This window comes from Pinus tabuliformis, chromosome 4_1, assembly GCF_031772625.1.
Source record: "Pinus tabuliformis cultivar Carrire ecotype Pingquan chromosome 4_1, CPIR1, whole genome shotgun sequence".
NCBI classification, from domain to species: Eukaryota; Viridiplantae; Streptophyta; class Pinopsida; order Pinales; family Pinaceae; genus Pinus; species Pinus tabuliformis.
This window is the reverse complement of record NC_142303.1, coordinates 936318337-936341731: the sequence shown is the minus strand read 5'-3', so window position 1 is coordinate 936341731 and position 23395 is coordinate 936318337. Positions and strand designations below refer to the sequence as shown.

General features: G+C 35.5%; 1 pseudogene; it reads left to right on the top strand.

The window, feature by feature from the left end:
- Positions 1-16714: 16714 nt before the first annotated feature.
- Positions 16715-18121, top strand: LOC149179219 (cytochrome P450 750A1 pseudogene; annotated as a pseudogene).
- Positions 18122-23395: the final 5274 nt, after the last annotated feature.

Genomic DNA, 23395 nt, shown 5'->3' with positions numbered 1-23395 from the left:
TCAAAAGTTGCATAAGATCCCAATTCAAACAATATTGCTAGAACTTGACAAGGAAAGAAAAATCATATTGGAACCTAGAACAGTCATAGAAACAAGAACCCAACAGCTAGGAAATCGATCAATTTCAAAGTGTCTCATCAAGTGGAAGAACTTACCTGCTAAAGATTCTGCATGGGAGGACAATAATTTTATACAAAAGAATCAAGAAGTACTCAAGCATTGAGGACAACACTTTTTGAAGTAGAGAGGCATGTTAGGTCCCTATACTACTAGTGTAACCCCTTATTGTTATTAGTACAACCACCTTATTATATTTTTGTGCCCATGTAGTCCTTATATTGTTATTATTGTGCCCCATAGAAGCTCGCTATTGTTATTATTGTGTCCTTACATTATTATTGTAATTTCAGCTCTGATTATGTTATCACCCCTTAGACTCCTATATATAGAAAGGAGGTCTTGTCATTTGTATAATCCAAGAATTTTTCATTTTTGTAATGTAAAAGAGGCTGCCCCTTCGAAGAGGCTTATTCTAAAGGCATTTATCCATCTTTTCTATCTTTTTGTGAGCTGGTTTCATAACAATTTCTTATATATACACAAATCCTTATCTCTCCCTTCTGCTTATTTTCTTGAACTACCATTGGGCTCACCTAATTAGATTCCTCCATTGGTTCAATAATACCTACCTCAAGCATCTTGTCCTACTCCAACCAGACTCTTTCCTTGTATTTGGGATTCAGGTGATATGGCCTCTACTTAACGGGCTTTGCGTCGAGTTTCAAAGTAATTTTCATCACTCCGAAATAGCATATGATGCCTTTCATGTCTAGATATTTTTTTGGAAAAAGATCCTCATACTCGCGGAGTAACTCAACAACTTTATCCACTATGGAATCATCCCAATAATCTCCAATCTTCGCAAATTTAGGCTTTTCTTCAGGACCAATGTTTACCTACCTAGTTTTTAGTGATGCAGTGATATCTAGGTTCTCTATCGACGGACCTTCAACCTCACTGTGGCCCTCAGCTTCTAGGATATTGATATTTCATGGATCCTCATCCTCTCCTTCAACAGTAATATTATAGCATTCCAGCGCATGGTGCACCTAGGTGCTCCAATCCTATTAAACCAATTCCGAAGGATACTGCGGGATTCAGAACATTGTTGCCTTAACCTCCTGCAGTGCCTCATCAATGCTTTCCAATCCATCTTCAAAATTGAAGGTCATAAAAAACCTTCCCTTAAGAGAGCCCACTCTGCATTGTTGTGGTGGAGCTCTATTTCCAACTACCAATTCACAGGAATTATATACAGAGCATGACATAATAAATTCACCCATTCTGGCTATGGCTCTGTTCCATACACTTTCGTCCATTTTTCCAAATGATCACTCGGATCATTCCTCCCATCATATTTCTCAGTTAACCATACTTTATAATGACCAAATTCTATCCTCATCATCCTCCTGTAATCGCACCACTCATCAAATTTGTATTTGTGTGTACCCCACCAATGAGTGGGCGTAGCGCACAGTACCAATTCTTGTGCTGGAAAGTGGTGATCCTCTAGAAATTCTCGTTCAAAAGCATCCAAAAAGTTATCTACGTTGGTTAAACCATTGTAATAAGGTAAATTTCTTACCTCCGATGGCACACAATGCAGTGATTTGGTCATCATGTTTTTCCCATATTGTTATCCATGTTTATAAAAAACTGCCTTGCTAACTCATGGTGAAATTTGACCCTCTCAACCATTTCAAAAAACTCAAAAAAAGATTGATATCTGAAACATGTGGTGGCTAGTGGGAAAGCAAGGAGTTCACTCATGCTGATAGGTTCCTCCCTAACGATTTTCCCACTTTTGTGAGGCTTCCTTTGCTGCAAATTTCTTTCTCTTGAGGTATCACTAAGCATGTCCTCTTCAAAATCTAATTCATTACATCTTTCCATGCTTGTATCTATGAGATAATCTGGTGATGATATGGTGAATAATGGATAATAGGTAGGAACAAAAATGTAAGTATGAAGATATTTTGTAATTGAACAGCAGTAATGAGATGAGGTAGGGGAATGAAGGGAAGGATTTGGGGAGCTAGGGTTTTGATGTATGAGGGACTTAGGGTTTGATAAAGGGGATTAGTTTCTTAGGGAAAATAGGGAAAGGGAAAATAGAATCAAGGGGTAGTTTTAGTGCAATGAAGTTGGGAAAAGGGACAAGGGATTGTGGTTTTGCAATGATGTGAAATAGAGTATAGAGGTAAGCTAGGGTTTGACCTTTAGGAAGAAAAAATCATGAACCAAACATGAAAAACCCTATTTAAGCTTAGGATGTATTGACACTTACTTGTTAGGAGGTGAATGCAGCAAAAGAGTTGATGGACGATAAATTTGGGTGAATTAGAACCTTGGTAACTCAATGCATAGCATGGTCCACCCAATGCACAGGGCCGATGTATTTTAATGAAGGAGAAAAGTGACTGACGCGCAGTGCCCTTTTGATGCATAGCGCCGTGCTCACAATGCGCAGTGCCAGGCAAACTTGCACCAAATTTCGATTTTTCTTCCCTTTTTGCTCACCCTTCCTTCAAAATGCGATTTTAGCTCTCCACTTGACCTTTTTTACAATGAAATGACTTTCTATCATGATTTTTCTTTATATACCTTACACTTTAATCTTTCTTCATTTCAAACCCACTTTTCTAAAGTCTTGGTAACTTTTTCAAAAACTTTGTTTTTCAGTTTGAAGTTTTACTATTTTTCTTCACAATTTGATGGACTGATGTCTTAATACTTTTTCTTTTGCAGTGGCAGGAATTGGCATGGTGATGAGGAATAACTATTGAGTGCTTATTACATATAAAAATAATTGAATTTACATGAAAATCATTAAAATAGAAAAATACTTTGTTTTCACCTCAAAACAGAGTTTCAAGGTGAAAAAGATTTATTGAGCATATCAGAAGTAAACTTTTGACTCTATGAACCTTCATGTGCCTACTGACCTCTTTATTTGAGCATGATTGACAAACCCTAAGACCTAATGGGACTAAAACCTAGGACTAGTTGTTATACATGAAATGAAACAGGATGACTGTGAATGACTAAAAAAAATGTGTAAACAGGTCAGCAGATGGATATCATGAGGGAAACTGACATGAAACCACTACCATCAGTTGATCCATGACCTAATGGAATGCAAATAATCAAATGAGACACCTAATATGAATGCAAAAGAGCAATTTGATCACCGATGGAAGTGTAAAGACACTGACACTAACATCTTGTAAAAACGATAAAAACCTCAAATGATATCGAAAGGCCATGGCATGTCTCCATTTACAGGTAATATACTTTTGTACTAGGTAAAAAGCCTTGTCTCGTTCCTCTTTAAAACAAAAACAAAAAATATATCTGCTATAGTTTGGGTTCCATCTATCCAACACCAAACACAGGTTGGAGTCGAATTCCTTAATTGTTTTTTAAACCAACATTCTTTGTTTTATGGGAGGTGAGTGCTCTAGGAAATTGACTCCTATGAGATGAACAACTACAACTAGTTGAAACAGGCTATAACCCCATTAAAATTATCTGAAAAATATTGAGTTACCTAAAAATTATTCCCCGAAACTTTTGACTGAAGGGTATCCATCCTGCCTCAAAATATTATTCCCCTATAGGTAATTATCCAAAAATTCAATCTTGTGGGATTGACACTTTAGCAATAGGGTATTTGGCATTTTGATACACTATGTGAGGGATTAACTCGATCTAATGCTTTTTCCACAATGAAGGATTGAACGAAGAAAGGCAATGAATCAGTAAAATAAATTAGCATGTTTCTATTGTTGATGGGTTAAGTGAAGGGCGTGTTTATTTGACAAACTTTGAATCATGGAGGTGCATGGATATGATTTTGAATATTTTATAGAAAGGTGATTGGATAAGGTGGTGGTATTCATATGTAGAATATTAGAAGCTACTCCTATGATGGCAATAATTATCCTACACATTTCTCACAAGTTAGTCATGCAATTAAAACCATAGTTTTTATTTGTTATGATTACCTTTACTCATCATTTATAGTTACTAAAACGCTAGGTCTTGATTCCCATGTCGAACTGAAAATACTAATTGTTTCCCTTCGAAACCATATGATAATGTCCACTTTTCCAGTGTGCATTAACCAACTACTAGAATTAAAAGTCCCATAATACATTATTATACTCTAATACTTACTAAAATGTGGTTGTTTCTAAAATGGATGCCAAGATATGGTAACTGCTTTCATGCAAAAAAAAAAAATCATCTTAACTACCAGAAAAATGTTAGTGCTCTATGTTGTAGATGACTTTGAACCATGTTCTACCCTGTGATGTGTCATGTTTAACAATGTTTTTGATGGCTTCTCATTCAATTGTTGATCCCAATCCTTATATATATCTAACAAAATAATTCATTGTTAGTAAAATATGGAATGGTGACAAATCTTGTAGAAATCTGGTCCATTCTAGCAATTTCCATTACCATCCCTAAAGCATATAATTTATGTTTTAATATGAAATCATAGGTTTTCACACGTCCTTTCCATTCGAGGTACCATCCCTCATCATGTGAATAAAGGTTTTGGTGTTGTAACGAACCTTGTGAGCCTACCCGAAAAAACCACCACTAGGGTGCATAAGTTTATTTTTTATTTTTTATTTGTTTCTAATGTAGTTAACATGTCCATGCATCAGAATCACAGTTAACTAACATATGACTACCCAACCTTTATGTAGGGCATATAAACCCATTCCCTTATTAATGATACAGTTAAATGTTACATCATAATTCAATAACATGCATAAGCATTTATCATCTAACAATAAGGTCAGCTATGTCCTTAATTTAAAATTATAATCATGTTAGATTCAACAACTATCTCAAATATTTAAGAACATACAATAGACAGGTTAGTGCAACTAGTCCCGTTCTTATTGATGGCCCCTTGCAAAATCTATTAGCAATAAGATAGTTCCATAGCCACAATCATAGTAACAACCTAATAATCCTCTACCACTAATTTTACTTTTGAAAGTAATAACATAACATATGCAAGGATGAAACCGTTGGCATAGTACAATTTACACTACCGACCTAACTTATGTAATATGAATACAGATTCATTATCCAGATAGCACATAAGTTAGAAGTAATACATAACCACTATCCCCTATAGATCAACATGCTATACTCTTCTACTAATTTAACTTGAAACCACATTAAAACCATAAACACCATATGCATAAACTACAATTTCTTCCATACCAATATATATCGCATCATTTACATAAATGAAACAAATAATTAGAACATAAGGGTAAGAGTCCAACATACAACCATTCCATGCAAATGACACCAACTAAATCTCACTTGGAGGGAGGAGCACCACCACCCAGCCATGAATCACCTCTGATTCCCCCTGAGTCGAAAATCTTGCCGAGGATCAACTATCCTCAATTTATCAATGCATTGGGTATTTAATACCCTCTTTCATGATTTAGTTACCATTAGCAGCGTCCCACTTTATGGATTTTTCCATTTTCCTAGGTCTTATCTAGAAAATCTCGTCTTTATCTCCCATGACACTTTTCCACATAAAATCTTTCCTTTATCTTCCGCAAAGTTTTTATGTCTAATGGATCTTTATCTCCCATCCATTGGATATATATCCAATCCATCCAAGCTTATCTAGACTCACATCTAGAAGATTATCATGAAAGATTCATCTCTATCCCATTCCTCGTGGGATTTGGAAAGCATATCCTCTCTCTTGGTACTCCACCCTCCAAGTGATTTATTTTATTAATTATTTAATAATGCATTTGTTTTTCATATTACATATCACCTAGATTTCCTCAGCTTAGGTGTAGAATAGTTTAACTGACAAAGGAGGGCATCAAACCTATTTTTCCTCGGCTTAGGTCTACAACCTTTAACACACAAAGGAGGATATCATATCTGGCTTTAACTTAGCTTAGGTTTACAATAATGTAGTACACAATGGAGGGGTGTTACATACTCCCCCCCCTTAAATTTTACACTATCCTCAGTGTATCACTACATCATATCCTCATCCACATGTGGCTGGTTTCTAAATCAACAGCTTTCATGGCTCTACCATCTTATGAAAATTTTCCGATGTACATCTACCACAAGGAGTGCTCATAGCATCTCTCCTTCCATAGCTACATTAGAATCAAGGAGTACTACCAACATATCTCCTTCCACAGCTACCTGACACACCTTTTTTCAAATCATTTGTGAGAATTTATCTATGCAATGTTTAACCATGACAAATATCATAATCTATTATTATTAAAGCAGTTATTGCTTATCATTTATTTTGTCTGAAGAATGCATGTCCTATGCTTGCATTCTTTCAATCCTTTATGTTCTTGTCAAACACCTACTTCTTACAATCTCTCTGCATACAATACATCAGTTAGCATATTTTCCACATTAGTATGACTGCAAAGTTGTAAGAGATTATTTCACAAATACATATTTTCATATACATATATTCACTGAAATAGTATGTACGCCAAACTGCAATTAACCATATTAAGTTGTACTAAACTTACTTTCCTTCTTCTAGGTAACCTCCATGTTTGTTTACCTAGCCAGATATCCATTCAATGACTATTGCATACCTGCGCACAAGATATGTTATAGAAAGCGATACACATTTCATTTTTCAACCTTGTAGCAAATGTAGTCACACGATCCCATATGTATTGTTGTACCTAGTCCAACCATGTTACAGCTTACAATACCATCCTCATGGTATCACTTGCATGTCATAAACTTTATCTACATATTTTTCCACCATGTTAGTATCATACTAACATTCGCTTTCCTGGATAGTCTATGTAATTAAGAAATTTTTTATGTCATGTGGTTACAATATCAATCACATATTATTGGATTCATGCATATTTTCCTCTTAATCATACCTTCTGCTTAATGTTCTAAAGTAGATTATTAACTCATAGCTATTGAAGTTCAATATTCATGAGATCATTAATTCACCTCGTATGTTTTACTATTGCACTATTTATGCTTCAACAACCTGTTGACCATGCATAATTCCATGTAGTTATACATGAAAGTTTTTACTACACTCCTTGTAGTTGTAAGTGTTTATGATCTCAGGGTATTTACATGTTAGCTTATTCTTAACATTAAATCACCCTTTACCAAAAGTTGAGTTATCTGTTTATGAATTCTTGTTTGAATCACACAACATTTCCTTATGTTGTCCAAACACCTTATCAATGCAATATGATAAGAGATCCTTTCAAAATTTCTTGGTACAATTTATGATATGAATCTAAAATAGATTGCAAAATATCATTTAATTGACAAGGGGTCCATACCATTTGTGCTACATCACCAGTTACTATGGTTTTCCTTCAAGGATACTTATAGGTTCTTTTATGCATATCCTTCAAAAGATGCATATGTCCTAGAAATCGATTTAAGTTAAATTTCCTCTTTAACCATACTTTCTTTCAACCGAAGGACGAGTCACATTGTAAGCAAATGCATAAATCAAAGGATTAATTTGACCACAATTTCAATAATTATATAGTCTTTATACTATAACATGCTCTCACCATCATTTACCTTGGTATAATACTTTTATAGCAATTATACCATTTATAGGTTACTTTTATAGCATGATGACCATATTTTAATCTCTGACCTGAATCACAATCTAGTATTGTATGTCACGCAAGTAATGATATCTTCCACCATTTGCATTACTTGTTATTAATTTTAACAAAATCGAACAACTTTAATTTTAAGGTATTTTCTCCTTATTTCATGCTATAACATTTTTGGTTATAATATTTTCCATGTCAGTAAGATTAATAACTTTCAATTTCTTTGTCCAACGTGACTCCTAACATAGTCATGCATACTTTACTATTGGCATATAACCTTCCCAATATATAACTTCAATATAGTTCAATCAATTTCAATCCCCTGCACGTAGGAAAACAAAATTGCCACATGCTATGCATATATGTAAAATACCATTGATTCTACGGATCACAACTATGCCCAACATATAAGAAACAAAACATGCATTTTATCTTTAGCTCATTCATGCTCTTTCCTTCTACAAAGCATACTCCCCTTTAATAGGCATTGGTGTAACCAATATCTTTATGATTGTTGAGCACTGACTCAACATGTAAGAGACTATCAATACCATAATTCATGAGGAAGTGCTTACATGGAAAATTTGTATGACTTACTACTATGCAACTATATTATACCATTCAATAAATATAATACTCTTTCAAGTCTATAATACTGCACACACATGTGCTTGCATGGTAAATTTCTATAACTCATTAACATGCATGGATATTAAGCATGTTCCTCTCCAACATGTTCATCTTAAAGACTACTTAACCAACCATGGTAACAACATGTATATTATTCATGACAAAGCATAGGTATATGTATATACAACAATTAAGCCAGTTTCAACCATGGATGATCCGGATTTAAACAGTAACGCAACAAATTACAGAGATAACCATAAACACAGATATGCAGCAGAAATAATACTTCATTTCATTAATGTAAAATACTGAAATATGCTTACAAACAACAATGAAAATAAACGAGCTAGGGTGATGGTAGCTTATCTCTGAGAAGAGATGTGGTGGCTACATGCCTCTGAAATATGTTACAATGAGGCTCAAAGGCCTATTTATTTTTTAGAAACAATGGAAAACCCTTAACATCCCAAAACCTAACCCTAGAAGATGAAATGCCAAATTGTGGGCCCCGTTTCGGGTAAGTTGGTACATAAACTTCCCAGGCTCGTAACTTTGGCACTTGATCTTCATTTGACATGTACAATAGCTCGTTAGAAAGATATATCCGGGAAATACAACTTTAGGAAGAGGAGCATCGGTCCATGCACCCGTGTTACTCCCAGATTTCCCAAAAAATGTGGTTTAGGGCCTCAAAATGGCTCCAGAAGTTTAGGACCCAAAAAATTGCTAAAAATAGTAAATTTTGCTACAATTACAAAAACTAAAAAACTGAAAGAGACAGTTGTGGGGGTCCAAATGGGATAGGTGGGTGGCCACCAACATCCACCTGGATCATTCCTCCCCCCTTAGGAAGAAATGGTCCCCATTGCATTGAGTTCCTCCATCTACTCAATTTAGTTGTTGGTGAGTTGTTCTGCAATTTCTAATGTGTCCAGTAATGGTGGGAAGCGTGGCCTATGACAGTCGACATTGAACACTCGATGCAAGTAAAGGAATGGGGGAATTTTGTGCTCCAAAGCGTTGTTTCCCGTAGCCTTGGTAATGATGTAAGGACCATTTCGGAGTGGTGTGAGATTTTGATGGGCTCTTGTTAGGTGTTCTTTTTGCATATGCAACCAAACTTTGTCACCCACCTGAAACTTGTGTGGTACCCCTGTGAGTGAGGAGAAGTTGTTCCTATGTTCTGTCATGATCGTATCCCATTGCTATTGTTGTTGGGTGGAGGAACCCATCGTGGGGGTCACAGATGTGGCTACGATCTTCCCCTTACTTTGGGAGCAAACCAGACAGAAAATGAATTTCCTAGTCTAGGAGACAATCTTGCTGCATTTCTTAGAAGAGATCAAAGAGGTGGTAGTAGGTGGGGCTACCTTCAGTATCCTGTATAATCAATTACCCAAAGTAATAATAACAACGCGAGGCCTTGACTCATACACAGCATGTCACCTCGACATGTATGGTTGGGTAAATAGTACATCAAAAACAACGAGAGGTGCAACATCACACAATACCTCATCTGTGAAGGGCTTGATGTTGTAGGGAAGGCGGCACTGCTAGCGAACTTGGAGATCTCGTCCTTGGTGAAGCCACCCGATACTATATGGTTGCGGGTGTGGTGTATTCGACAGGCCCAACCACTTCACAACCTCTACTGAAATGAGGTTCCTTTGGCTGCCACTGTCAACAATGAGTTGTAGCAGAAAACCCTTCACTCACACCTGTTAGTGGAAAAGACGCTCCCCCTCCTTTGGATCTTCGAGCTCATCCTTTTGGATCTTGGCAGTGGCAACAATGATGCTGGACTCCGCTTCAATGATCTACTTCCCTTTGTCATTCCCCTTGTCAGGTTTTGACTCAGGGTCAGAACATGCATCTGATTCTGAAGACTTCAACTCGGCCACCAGCAACTGCTTGATCTGACACTCACTTGTGTTGTGAGTGGGGCTCTTATGGAACTCGCACCACTTTCCTGTGTCCTTCTTTGACTTCGTGGTGTTGTTATTTTCTTGTGGCTTCAATGGGTTACCTTGGGTCATGCTGCGTTGGCTTTTTCCTTCAGTCTTTGGATTCACAGATCGAAAGTCTCGCTTCTTCTAATTGAACTTCTACTCGATTTTGGTATGCCATGCCGAGGGAGGAGATGTTCAGGAATCCCATCTCTTCCTAGATGTATATGTGTAGGCAGCTGTAGTATTTGAGCACCAGATGCAATTTAGAATCTTTGATACCCAACTATGTTCGAAGGGTATGAAAAATGTTGGTGAACTCTGGCACATCTTGGTCCCTTCCTTGTCGCAATGTGGTCCAGTTTATGTGTTTATCATCATAGCTTTTGATAGGGTAATATTATTCCTTAATGGCATCTCGGAATGAATTCTAAGTGGGTGTGGCTAAAAATAGTGAGCCCATACTTGCAACCTTGTGCTCGCACTAGGTTTCCCACCAGTCCTTGACGTAGGGGGCTGCTTTGAGAAGAGAAAAAATAATATTTTCTTGAATGGAAAAATCATGAGCATAAAAATAACCCTCTATCACATTTAACCATTTATCTAAAGCATTTGCATCTATCTAACCCTCAAATATGGGGATTTCAAAATTAACTTGTACCTTAAACAGTGTGGCATTTCCAGAGTAGCTGTTGAAATCCAATGTGTCGCCTCTAGGTAGCCTCTAAAGGATTTTGGCAAAGCTATCCATCATCACGTTATTTTATCGCTCAAGGGCTTCTTCGAGCAAGATTTTGATACGATCTCCTGCCCCCTCATATTTCTTCTCATCCGCCATGGGGGGCTGTCTAGATACACAAGGCTGGTCTTGCAAAGGTTCGACCATTTCGAGCCCTAACTCCTTATATCCTGACCTCGTTGGGGACATGCAAAGAAAAATAGAGAAAAGGAAGACCACTATGATACCACTGATCTGGAATTAAACAGGAATGCAACAAATTACAGAGATAGCCATAAACACAAAGATGCAGTGGAAATAATAATTCATTTCATTAATGTAAAATACTAAAAAATGCTTACAAATACCAATGGAAATAAACGAGCTAGGGCGATGGTAGCTTGTCTCTGAGAAGAAATGTGGTGGCTACATGCCTCTAAAATGTGCTACAATGAGGCACGAAGGCCTATTTATTATTGAGAAACAATGAAAAACCCTTAACATCCCAAAACCTAACCCTAGAAGATGAAACACCAAATTGTGGGCCTTGTTTTGGGTAAGTTCGTACATCAACTTCCTGGGGTCGTAACTTTGGCGCCTGATCTCCATTTGACGTGTACAATAGCTCATTGGAAAGATATATCCAAGCACTACAACTTTGGGAAGAGAAACATCGGTCCATGGACCCATGTTGCTCCTAGATTTCCCAAAAAACGTCGTTTAGGGCCTCAAAACGGCTCCGGAAGTTTAGGACCCAAAAAACTGCTAAAAATAGTAAATTATGCTACAATTACAGAAATTGAAAAACTAAAAGAGAGAGTTGTGGGGGTACAAATGGGATAGGTGGGTGGCCACCAACATCCACCTGGATCAATCGACTTCCTCCATTATATAATCTTCCTTTCAAGTATTAGGTGAGGTTTTTTTTTATTTTCCAATCCTTAGTTAAATCTCTTACTGGTACATGTTATGGTTTGTGTTAAGAGGTTTTAAGAAATTTTTTCCTAATTTCTCTTCATTATTCATACTACCAATTTTTCCCAAAGTTTCCTCTAGGTGCTATCATGCATTTATGTATTCTACCTTTACTTCCGAAACTACAATCCACATACCCAAATATGACCAATTTGGAGATTTACATGAAAATCATCCTACTAAGATAAACTAGAATTGGCTTTGCTTATTTACGGAATCAATATAGATATTGATTTAATGTATAAATATTTATCTATGTTCCATACTAAACATAGTAATGATCAAGTTCTAAAAAAGAGGTCCTAAGAATTCCTCTAAACTCAACTCATAAACCATTAACACAGGAACCAACTCATTTCATTATTCTCATGCTTATATATACACATAAGACAAAGTGGGCAGCATATCCATTACTTCCTCTAAATCACATAATATATTCCTCTACTAATTTTTAATGTAGACAACACATGCATCCACACAGATAATCTCTTTCCATGAATTGATATGTACTTTATACCTCTTGCATATCTAAGTTAAGATATTACCTTACTTAACTAGAATTCCTCGAGTTCCAATCTATGCATGCTTATTTACTTATACATAATGTCCTCATAAGGTTTTGTTTCCTCAACAATGTGTAACTGTAACATTTTCTTACTAAAATGTTTCATCTATTGGAAACCATAAAGTAATTTACATCATTACTTACCTATGCCCTGATCAACAACCACATTAAATTCGAAAGACAACTTTAAGGTGTTTAGTCTTATAGATGACTTTGTCTTTCACATCTATAAACAAAATACAAATAGAGATAACACAAATTTACAAGACCCACCATAAGAACATGCTTTTGATGCCTACAACATTACCTCGAAAGGTAAGCACCTGAAAAACCTGGGAGTTATTTTGACCATAGCTTCGGTAAGAAATGTATTGGCAAAAAATCCAGTTCCTTTAGCATCCATAAGAAAATCTCATATTCCTGTGAGCATCTCAACTTATCTAACTTTAAAAATGAAAATGAACAATGCATAATACAAAAAAATACATATCCATGTCATTGTCAATGCGTAGCCACCTTACCAAGATTTACTTATATTACAATGAATAAAATTTTTATGTTTGATTCTGTCAAACTATATTGAGCAACCGGTCCAAAGATAGGGACGTTGAAGATGAATAGTTTAAGGTGGAACATCTCTTCCTCTAATGATAGCACACAGAGTTTTTCAGTGCCTACCTACACCATCTTTTTCATTCATCACACAACGTTATGCTTTCTCTCTCGTAGGAACATACCCTCAATTTTTACGCAACTCTATGCTTTAGCTCACACCGTTTACACTTATTGTAACCACATAATAAATCCCATATTTATATAGTGGCAAAGGATAAGATCTAACCCTCAAGCAACTTGAGAATAATCCTAACTTATTGGAATTAATAAATATTTTAGTTGTTAGTTTATTCTTTGCATTCCTCTGATGCCATCACATGGCAGTGTAAAAACCCATTTTATGAAGTATAATTCTCTACTAAATGGTTCATAATAATTTGTTCAAGGAAGGGTCATTAACACAAGTCCCAATTCTTAACATAAAAATGTTTAACTATAAAATTCAAGTACAGTAGGCGAACCATAACCATCAAACTATGATGTCTAATTGGATTGTAATTGAAATTTACCCTTTCAATGACGTTTACCTAATATACCACATGACTTCGAATCTGATTGCATTAACCGTATATGAAGAAAAATATGTGGAGCATCTAGTTCAATATTTTGCTATTCTTGAATATCCCATACAACCAATATTGTTCCTAAGTTTTCGTAGTCTTTAACCAATAGTCTCATCAACCAAGTAGACTGATGTTTCATAAGATTACTAACTACATGGTAATTAACCAGTTAACACCCACCTTCTCTAGTGCTTTCCACCCTTTTATGACAACATAAATAATCTTTTCTCACAAATTTTAGTTGGAATTCAGTTTTAAATTTCTCTCACAATATCACAAATATTCAGAGGTTTAATTTTGCATCCTCAAGGGACTATGTGTCAACATACTGAATATTTTATGAAGATGATTTCAATTTCCATGGTTTTGACCACGTTTGAAAATCTTATTGTGGTTAAAACTATAGATCAGAACATACATTTCTTTGTTAGTTTTTCATGTGTTTTAACCAAACCTTGTATAATGAGAGAACGAAAAAGAAAATCCATAATGCAAAACCCTTTCAATATGGGAGATATTAAATAATGTTTAATGTCTTAAAATTACAAATCTAATGTTCTTACCACATTGCTGGGTCCAAAGGGGAATTCCCCAGACCAATAGAGTCGACTTCTATTCCAAAATAGAAGTTTCTCCTCGGTAAACTTTTCCAGTGCCTAAATATTTAATCCTTTTATACATTGAAACATTTTCATGTCTATGCTTAAGTCACTCTAAACAAACCAGGTCAGCCGTTTATTTACTACATCTGATTTATTACCATATATCGAAAAGACTCTCTTTAATGATTCTAAGAGAAGGGTCTTTACTGTCCTTGCTCTTATTTCCTGTGAGGGAACCCTTTGAATTCCTACCTATATGATGTTTAACTTCACCAAGATTAAAGTGCTCCTTCTTTCCATCATCATACAGAACATGATAGTTACCTAGGTCATTTGCCTCTAAAACCTCCCCCGAATACTACCGTTTATCTCCATCCCAATAAATGGGGATGGATTATCTAGCTTTAAATGTATAATATGGCATACTAAACTAGAATGATGAACGTTTCCTTATACTAGCATTTGCACCAAATGTTGCAAAGGAAACGCCGTAAGGCATAAACTGAATTACGCAAATACAACAAAAAAATACTTTGATAAAGAATATAAATATATTGAATGCTCACATCAATGCCCCATTAACTAGAACCACGTAGTAGACATATCTATCAACATTAGGATTACACACAATGATCAGGAAATTTCCCATATACAAACAACACCTTCCACAACAACCTTTCTCACATCCACATTTTAAAGTAGACATATCTATCAACATTAGGATTACACACCATGATCAGGAAATTTCCCATATACAAACAACACCTTCCACCTATCAACATTAAGATTACACACCATGATCAAGAAATTTCCCGTATAAAAACAACACCTTCCACAACAACCTTTTCTCACATCCACATTTTAAAAAATGCCTCGGAACGTGATTGGAATATCCCATATTTCCTTTTTCATTATGTAGATAAATCTTTCGATATTATTATTTTCATCATGAAGATTGTTAGTTCATTGTTGTAAAGTGTTAGTGTGTTAAATTCAATACTACAAGTTCAACGAGTGAAAAACGTTCCTTAATTAGCATAATATGCATTTTTCTCTCACCATGTATTTTTCAATCATTCATTACAAAACTTCCATCAAAGAACACAAGTAACAGATTAACATGTATACTACAAGTTCAACAAGTGAAAAACGTTCCTTGATTAGCATAATATGCATTTTTCTCTCACCATGTATTTTTCAATCATTCATTACAAAACTTCCATCAAAGAACACATTTCATTCATTCATTACAAAACTTCCATCAAAGAACACAAGTAACAGATTAACATGTATTTTGTCGTCATTATTTTCATGTATTTTGTCTTCACTATTTTCATCATGGAGCCAAGAAACACTAAATCCTAGAGTGGATGTGCGTTATATCCGAATTGTTGCAATGGATGTGACCTGCCATCAAAAAGAGCATTCCCATCCTCATATGAACCCCATTCTTCTTCAATTGACCACTTGATTTTATTCAATTCCCATCATTTTTGCTCCATTCATTTGCCCCATCTTGTTGTCTATCAAAGCACTTCCCTTGTCCTTTGAAGCATTACCACTAGTAACAAGGAGATCATCAAAAAACACACTTTACAACTTTGAATAGGGCTAAGACATATCACATAAAAGAGTCTTCAAGCTGCAATATTTTGTTCAAATAATGCATGCTAAGATCATTTTTCTTAAATTTCAATTTTTAATAAGTCATTGTAATATTTAAAATAATTATTTTTAAAATATGTAGTAAACTAACAAAAAAAGTATGCAATAATGTGCCAAATTATATAGAGTAAGTTATGTATGAGTGGGTACTATGAAATATTCTCATAACTTTAGAAATTATAATAATTGTTATTTTATTTTTTAATTATTAATAATTATAATACATTTAATATAGATGAAATATTATTAATTAAACAAAAATCTAAATAAACAACTTCTAAAAATACCATTTTGCACTTTCAATTATATTTTAAATTATCCCACATGAATGTCAACGATATGTCATGTACTTGGTCACTATTTTTTTATTGATATCATTAATAAACAACTTTTAAAAACACCATTTAGCACTTTCAATTATATTTTAAATTATCCCACATGGATGTCAACGATATCTCATGTACTTGTTTTGTTTTATTAATGATAATGACTGTAAAAGTACATCGAAGCATATTCAATGCACCTTAGTTGCAACTTGCAAATTGTGATAGTTGTCCAGACTTCAAAGATACAGAATATACAGATATACGAAACCTTAGTTGCAACTTGCAAATTGTGATAGTTTTCCAGACTTCAAAGATACAGAATATACGGATATACGGCAACTTGCAAATTGTGATAGTTGTCCAAACTTCAAAGATACAGAATATACGGATATACGGAATGTATACAGAATATATGGATATACGGCAACTTGCAAATTGTGATAGTTGTCCAGACTTCAAAGATACAGAATATACAGATATACGGAATGTAATGCAGGACATCTTGTCACACCTGGACAATATTTAACCAGTGCTCGCTTTTATTACGTTCATTTTTAACATATTGTCATTTTTAACATACTGTCTGCATACGCAATTGGGAAAACTTGACAAATAAGACGCTAAGATAAGATTATTGCATAGATAGTTCTGGTATTGAAATAAATTGCTTCCATGAATATCATTGCTCTCCGCCAGCATGACCTCTTCCCACAATCGTGATGTACTACAAGACCACGTGTATCTCAAAAGTCATTAAATTATTCCTTACTCCAGCGACGGCCACAGCGAGGGACCGGCAGAGGCAGAGGCAGAGCATGTTAAAGATTTCGTGGATGTGTTGCTGCAGATGACAGCTGATAACAATGATATAAAGGGAGACACCAAAGCCAAACGGGAAGCAGTTAAATTGATTATGTTTGTATGTAGATAGGAAATCTTAAATCGAGTTAAACAACTAAATCGATTCTTTTTTATTGTAAATTTAGGAAATCTATTGGAAGGTCACATAATTGACATCCCTCTTTACCACACTCTGCCCTGTCCTTCAAATTTCAAAATATTCCCAAGAACCCCCTGAATCTACATGCAAATAAATTAACTTCAGCAATTCAATATTACATTGATTTTTAATTGACAACATAAACTGTTTTCCCATTGGTTTGTACAGGACATACTCATCGCTGGAATGGAGACGTCGGCATCCACATTAGAATGGGCAATGAGTGAGCTGCTCAGACATCCCCATGTCCTGAAAAAGTTGCAGCAAGAAATAGAATCTTGTGTCGGAAAACGTGGCAAAATAAACGGATCTGATGTGGGAAGGATGAAGTTCCTTCAATGTGTTGTGAAAGAGACGCTGCGATTACATCCAATGGGACTGCTAGCGATTCCCCATGAATCTGTAGAGACCGCGAGCATATGCGGATGCAATATACCTAAAAAAACAATAGTAATTGTGAATGTGTGGACTATTGGAAGGGATCCCAATGTGTGGGGGGTGGATGCTTTGGTTTTCAAGCCGGAGAGATTCATGCATGAATTGGGTGAGCATGACCATGTTATGGATTTAGTGACAGGTCAATCAAATTTCAGGATGCTTCCCTTCTCAGCAGGGAGGAGAGGGTGCCCAGGGGCCGCCATGGCTGTTTCCATGATTGACCTTGCACTAGCTCAGCTGCTGCACTCTTTTGACTGGAGAGTAGATGGTGATCCATTAGAGCTGGATATGACAGAAGGTGGGTCTTCTATATCAAGCCATTTTCCGCTCTTTGCTTTTCCAAAGATAAGGAAGGAAGGTCTTTGACCTCTTCCAGAATGGAATGAGATTAGCCTTGTTAAGCAAGGTGAGACATTGACAGATAGCTACCAACCAGAAAATAAAAATATTAAAGACTATCCATCATCTTGAACATAAAACAATAATTCAATGCATATAGTGTTTGATCCATTATCTTTATGGAAAACAAGTTTCAGAAATCCCTGCATGTCTAAAGGCGGTGAATGAAGTTGTGCACCTATGAAAGAAGAAGTAACATGGATATCAATCCTGACATCTAAATAAATATAAGATTTATCCAAAAAGCAGATAGCTACCAGCCCTGGCAATATCGGCGCCCATTGGCATAAAACTTGAAGACATTCTGTCCTTCTTTCAGTAGCAAGGGAGTATCGTTTCCATCCCCGGTACCTAAATTAAAAGTAAATACTGGGTGTTATTTTGTTATAGAGCATGCATATTCCTAGGCATTTAATGCCCTATGGCAGGCTGGTTAGCCCTTGCCTTATGAAGTACCCTGAAACCACCTCTTCCCATGTACAGCTGGGTACACATCGCTTTTTGGTTTGGCTAAGTACGCCCAACGCTTTTGCTGGTAGGACGTCGCGCACCCCTACCTATTTATCCGTAGTCCTTATTGTTTAGCGCTACTCCAGGGCCCCCCTATTTCGTGCAGGTCATTGTTTTGTCGGAAATATCCCTCCCTCCAACCTAGGCGATACTCTTAAAGGTATCGGATGTCTTAAGTATATTCTGACATATTTCACAAAATTCTGAAGACCGTGTCATGTAAAAAGTTGTACAATTGCCAGCAATATAGAGTACAAAAAAGGAGCTATTCCATTTGTCTGAAAATATGGATTTTGTCAAAAAGTGGACTGCTTGTTTTCAAGAATGGGCTTCAGATACAACTAGTCTCTTAAAGGTCTAATAATGAGTTTGGCATCTATGATGCTGCCATTAGAAATTGGGAGGGAAAGATTCTCCTTGTGTCTTCCCTGGGCAAGTGTGACTGTGGTAAAGAATGTATCAATTTTCAAAGAGAAGGTTATAAACTTTTGAATTTTATTAATTTTAGATTTTTTAGAAAGATACAATTAGTTTTTTTCATCTTCCCGAATGGAATAATATGTTCTAAATGCAATTATAATGAATCTAGAAATATTTAACAAGAAGGTTATAAGCTTTTGAATCCTATTCAATATGAAACCACTCTCTAAACTAAGATTTGGGCAAAGAAACATAGACCGTTTTGACTTCTTCCAGAATGGAATGGGAACAACCCTTTTAAGGGGGACATTGAAAATTCGTACTTGGAAGATTTGAAGCACGAATATGAAGGAAAAATTTTCCTGACTAAGTTCTACTTGTCACGAAAATACTGTCTAACATTTTTCCATGCTCTCTCTAACATTTTCGTTTCTCCTCTCTGCACTAAGCATTGTAGAGATTCAGAAGCAAATGATAATACAAATTTTTGTTCACTACATCACTGAGGCGGATTGGAAGTGTTCTATTACTTAAAAAAACACACAAATAAATTTTAGTGGTAAATAACTCAAATATAAATTATCTTTCTGCATCTATGATTCGTTGCTTTAAACTCATTACTACAATAAATAAAATATAAAATTGATTAAAAAATTCATGGATAATAACCATAACATTTGTAAAGACAACCAAACCTATCAAATATCTTGAGAAATAACAATAATCCATTGTATAGTCTCCATCCATCATCAAATCTCCTCATAGAAAAAGAAAAAAAATACATACAAGTCCAAAGGCTGTGAATGAAGTTGTGCATATATGAAATTAGTAATTCCTTAGGCTAAGGAGCAACGTCCATATCCATCTAGACAGCTTTGCTGCTCTTGACATAACCAAGAACAATCCCTGATAGAAAATATATTTTCTTAATGCAGACCTTTTAGTATCTGTTTTTAATATAATCATAAGCATATTTCAGAGTCTTCAATAAAAAGGTTCTAAGTTTTTGAATTCTATTCAAAATGAAATTAGTTCTTTTTTAAACTAAGATTTACAGAGACACAGGTAGGCAGGTAGTTTTTGACCTCTTCCAGAATGGAATGAGATTAGCCTTGTTAAGCAAGGTGAGACATTGACAGATAGCTACCAACCAGAAAATAAAAATATTAAAGACTATCCATCATCTTGAACATAAAACAATAATTCAATGCATATAGTGTTTGATCCATTATCTTTATGGAAAACAAGTTTCATAAATCCCTGCATGTCTAAAGGCGGTGAATGAAGTTGTGCACCTATGAAAGAAGTAACATGGATATCAATCCTGACATCTAAATAAATATAAGATTTATCCAAAAAGCAGATAGCTACCAGCCAGAACTTAAAAATATTAAAGGCTATCCATTATCTTGAACATAAAACAATAATTCACTGCATATAGTGTTCGATCCATTATTATTTTAATGGAAAACAAGTTTTAGAAATACCTGCAAGTCTGAAGGCGGTGAACGAAGTTGTGCACCTATGAAAGCAATAAGGCACAGTGAGAAGCAGCAACCATATCCATCTTGATATCTACCAGTGAGCGTTGCTTCCTCTTTTTTCCGGAAAAAGAGAAGAGAGAGGAAAATATATATATATATATATATATATATATATATATATATATATATATATATATATATATATATTCTACAATCCTCTATATATAAAAAAAATCTAACGATTTTCACAAACAAAAAAAAATTATAAGAAGTTTTTGAATTCTATTTAATTTTAAACTATTACAGAAACACACAGGTAGCTTTTGACTTCTTCCAGAGTGGAATGGCTTCAGTCAAGACATTGACAATTCATACACAGAATATTTGCAACAGGATTTCCCAAGACATGCTACTATCGGTTCTTATTGCAGCTGTAAAGGATCCAACAATTTTCAGTAAGGTTATAAGCTCTTGAATTCTATTCAATATGGAACTGTTCTATTTAAACTAAGATTTGGACAAAGACACAGGTAGTTTTGACCTCTTCAGAATGGAATTGAATCAGAAAGAAGTGGTGACAAGGCTGGGACCACCATATCGATGTATTCATGTCGGTTGTTTTGAGGGGACAGAGCTATGATCTGCCTTTAAGGCAAATCTGCTGAATACAGTTATAAAGAATTTATCAATTTTCAGCAAGAAAGTTATAAACTTTTGAATTCCTATTCAATTTGAAACTATTTTTATTAACGTAATATTTTTACAAAGATACAGAGTGGAATAAAAGCAGCCATGTAAATCAAGACAAATTTGAAACACGCTTCCCAAGACCTGTTACTATCTGTTCTAAATGCAATTATAATGAACCTAACAATCTTTAACAAAAAGGTTATAAGTTTTTGAATCCTATTCAATATGAAACCACTCTTTTTAAACTATGATTTGGGCAGAGATACACAGGCAGTTTTGACACCTTCCAGAATGAAATAGGAGCATCCCTGTTAAGGGTGGACATTGAAAATTCGTACCTAGAAGTTTTGAAGCACGAATATGAAGAAAAAATGTTATTGACCAAGTTCTAGGGCTCACGAAAATTCCCTGCCTAACAACATTTTTCCATAAGTTCCGGGTCTCGAGGAAATTCTCTGTCTAACATTTCCGTTTCTCCTCTGTGGACTAACCTATTGGATAGATCCAAAAATAAGTAACGATACTACAAATCTTCGTTTACCACATCAATGGGAATTGGGCGGATTTAAACTCCTATATTATTAGGATAAATATACAAATAAATGAGGGGAAAGAAAATAGGATCTGCGACTCGGCAACTGCAACGAGCTCCTCGCTGAGCCACTTCCAATTCGAACGCGGTGTAAGCAAACAATTAACAGGAAAAAGATTCGATGTGAAAATCGATACCTTACCTAACACTAGGAGGATCTGGACACTCGAGAATAGGTGGTATAGCAGCAGAGAAGGGAGTCCTTGGAGACCCGAATTCACCCGCTTTAATCTGGTATTCCGGGCTTGGAGATCTGTCCTCCCTGTCCTCTACCCCTCTCTTCCCTTCAGTTTCTCTCAGCCCACCTTCACCAGGAGACTCTTTGGCTCTCGGTTTCTCCTCCTGTAAAACAAACAACCGAATATTTAATCAATCTATCCATCATAACAGCGAAGAATTCCAGCAAAAGTTCTTATTAGGGCCATTTCTCCCGGTCAAGCTTCTTGTAATTTAAAGAATACACTTCGAAACTAAAATAAAGCAAAAGTTGCTGCAAATACTCACAGCAAAGAATTCCAGCAAAAGTGCTTATTTGGGAAATTTTTCCCAATCAAGCTTCTTGTAATCAAAATTTAAAGAATGCACTTCAAGACTAAAATAAAGCAGAAGAAGTTGCCAATACTCACAGCAAAGAATTACAACAAAAGTGCTTATTAGGGAAATTTTTCTCAGGCAAGCTTTTTGTAATCAAACTTTAATACACTTCAAAACTAAAATAAATCAGAAGAAGCTGCCAATACTCGCAGCAAAGAATTCCACCAAAAATGCTTATTAGGGCAATTTCTCCTAGTCAAGCTTCTTGTAATCAAAATTTAAAGAATACACTTCAAAACTAAAATAAAGCAGAAGTTGCCAATACTCACAGCAAAGAATTCCAACATAAGTGCTTAATGGGGAAATTTTTCCCAGTCAAGCTTCTTGTAATCAAAATTTAAAGAATACACTTCAAAACTAAAATAAAGCAGAAGTTGCCAATGCACACAGCAAAGAATTCTAATAAAAAATGATTATTAGGACAATTTCTCCCCGTCAAGCTTCTTGTAATCAAAATTTAAAGAATACACTTCAAAACTATAACAAGGCAGAAGAAGTTGTCAATACTCACAGCAAAGATTTCCAGCAAAAGTGTTTATTAGGGCCATTTCTCCCAGTGAAGCTGCTTGTAATCAAAGTTTAAAGAAAACACTTCAAAACTAAAGTAAAGCTGAAGAAGTTGCCAATACTCAGAGCAAAGAATTCCAAACAAAGTGCTTATTAGGGCCATTTCTCGCAGTCCAGCTTCTTGCAATCAAAGTTTAAAGAACACACTTTAAAACCAAAATAAAGCAGAAGTAGTTGCCAATACTCACATCTTGACAGGCATTCGCATTGGCTCTGCCCCCAAACAAAGGGGGTTTTCTGTTCGTTCTGACAAAGATGAGCGGCTTCCTAATAAAGAGCATTGAATCTTCATCATCTATGTCCATTTCCTGAGTCTGAGATGAGGCCATGATAATACTGTGTCAATACAGTTCAATTGCTATAAAGCAAGCAATTGCCGATGCA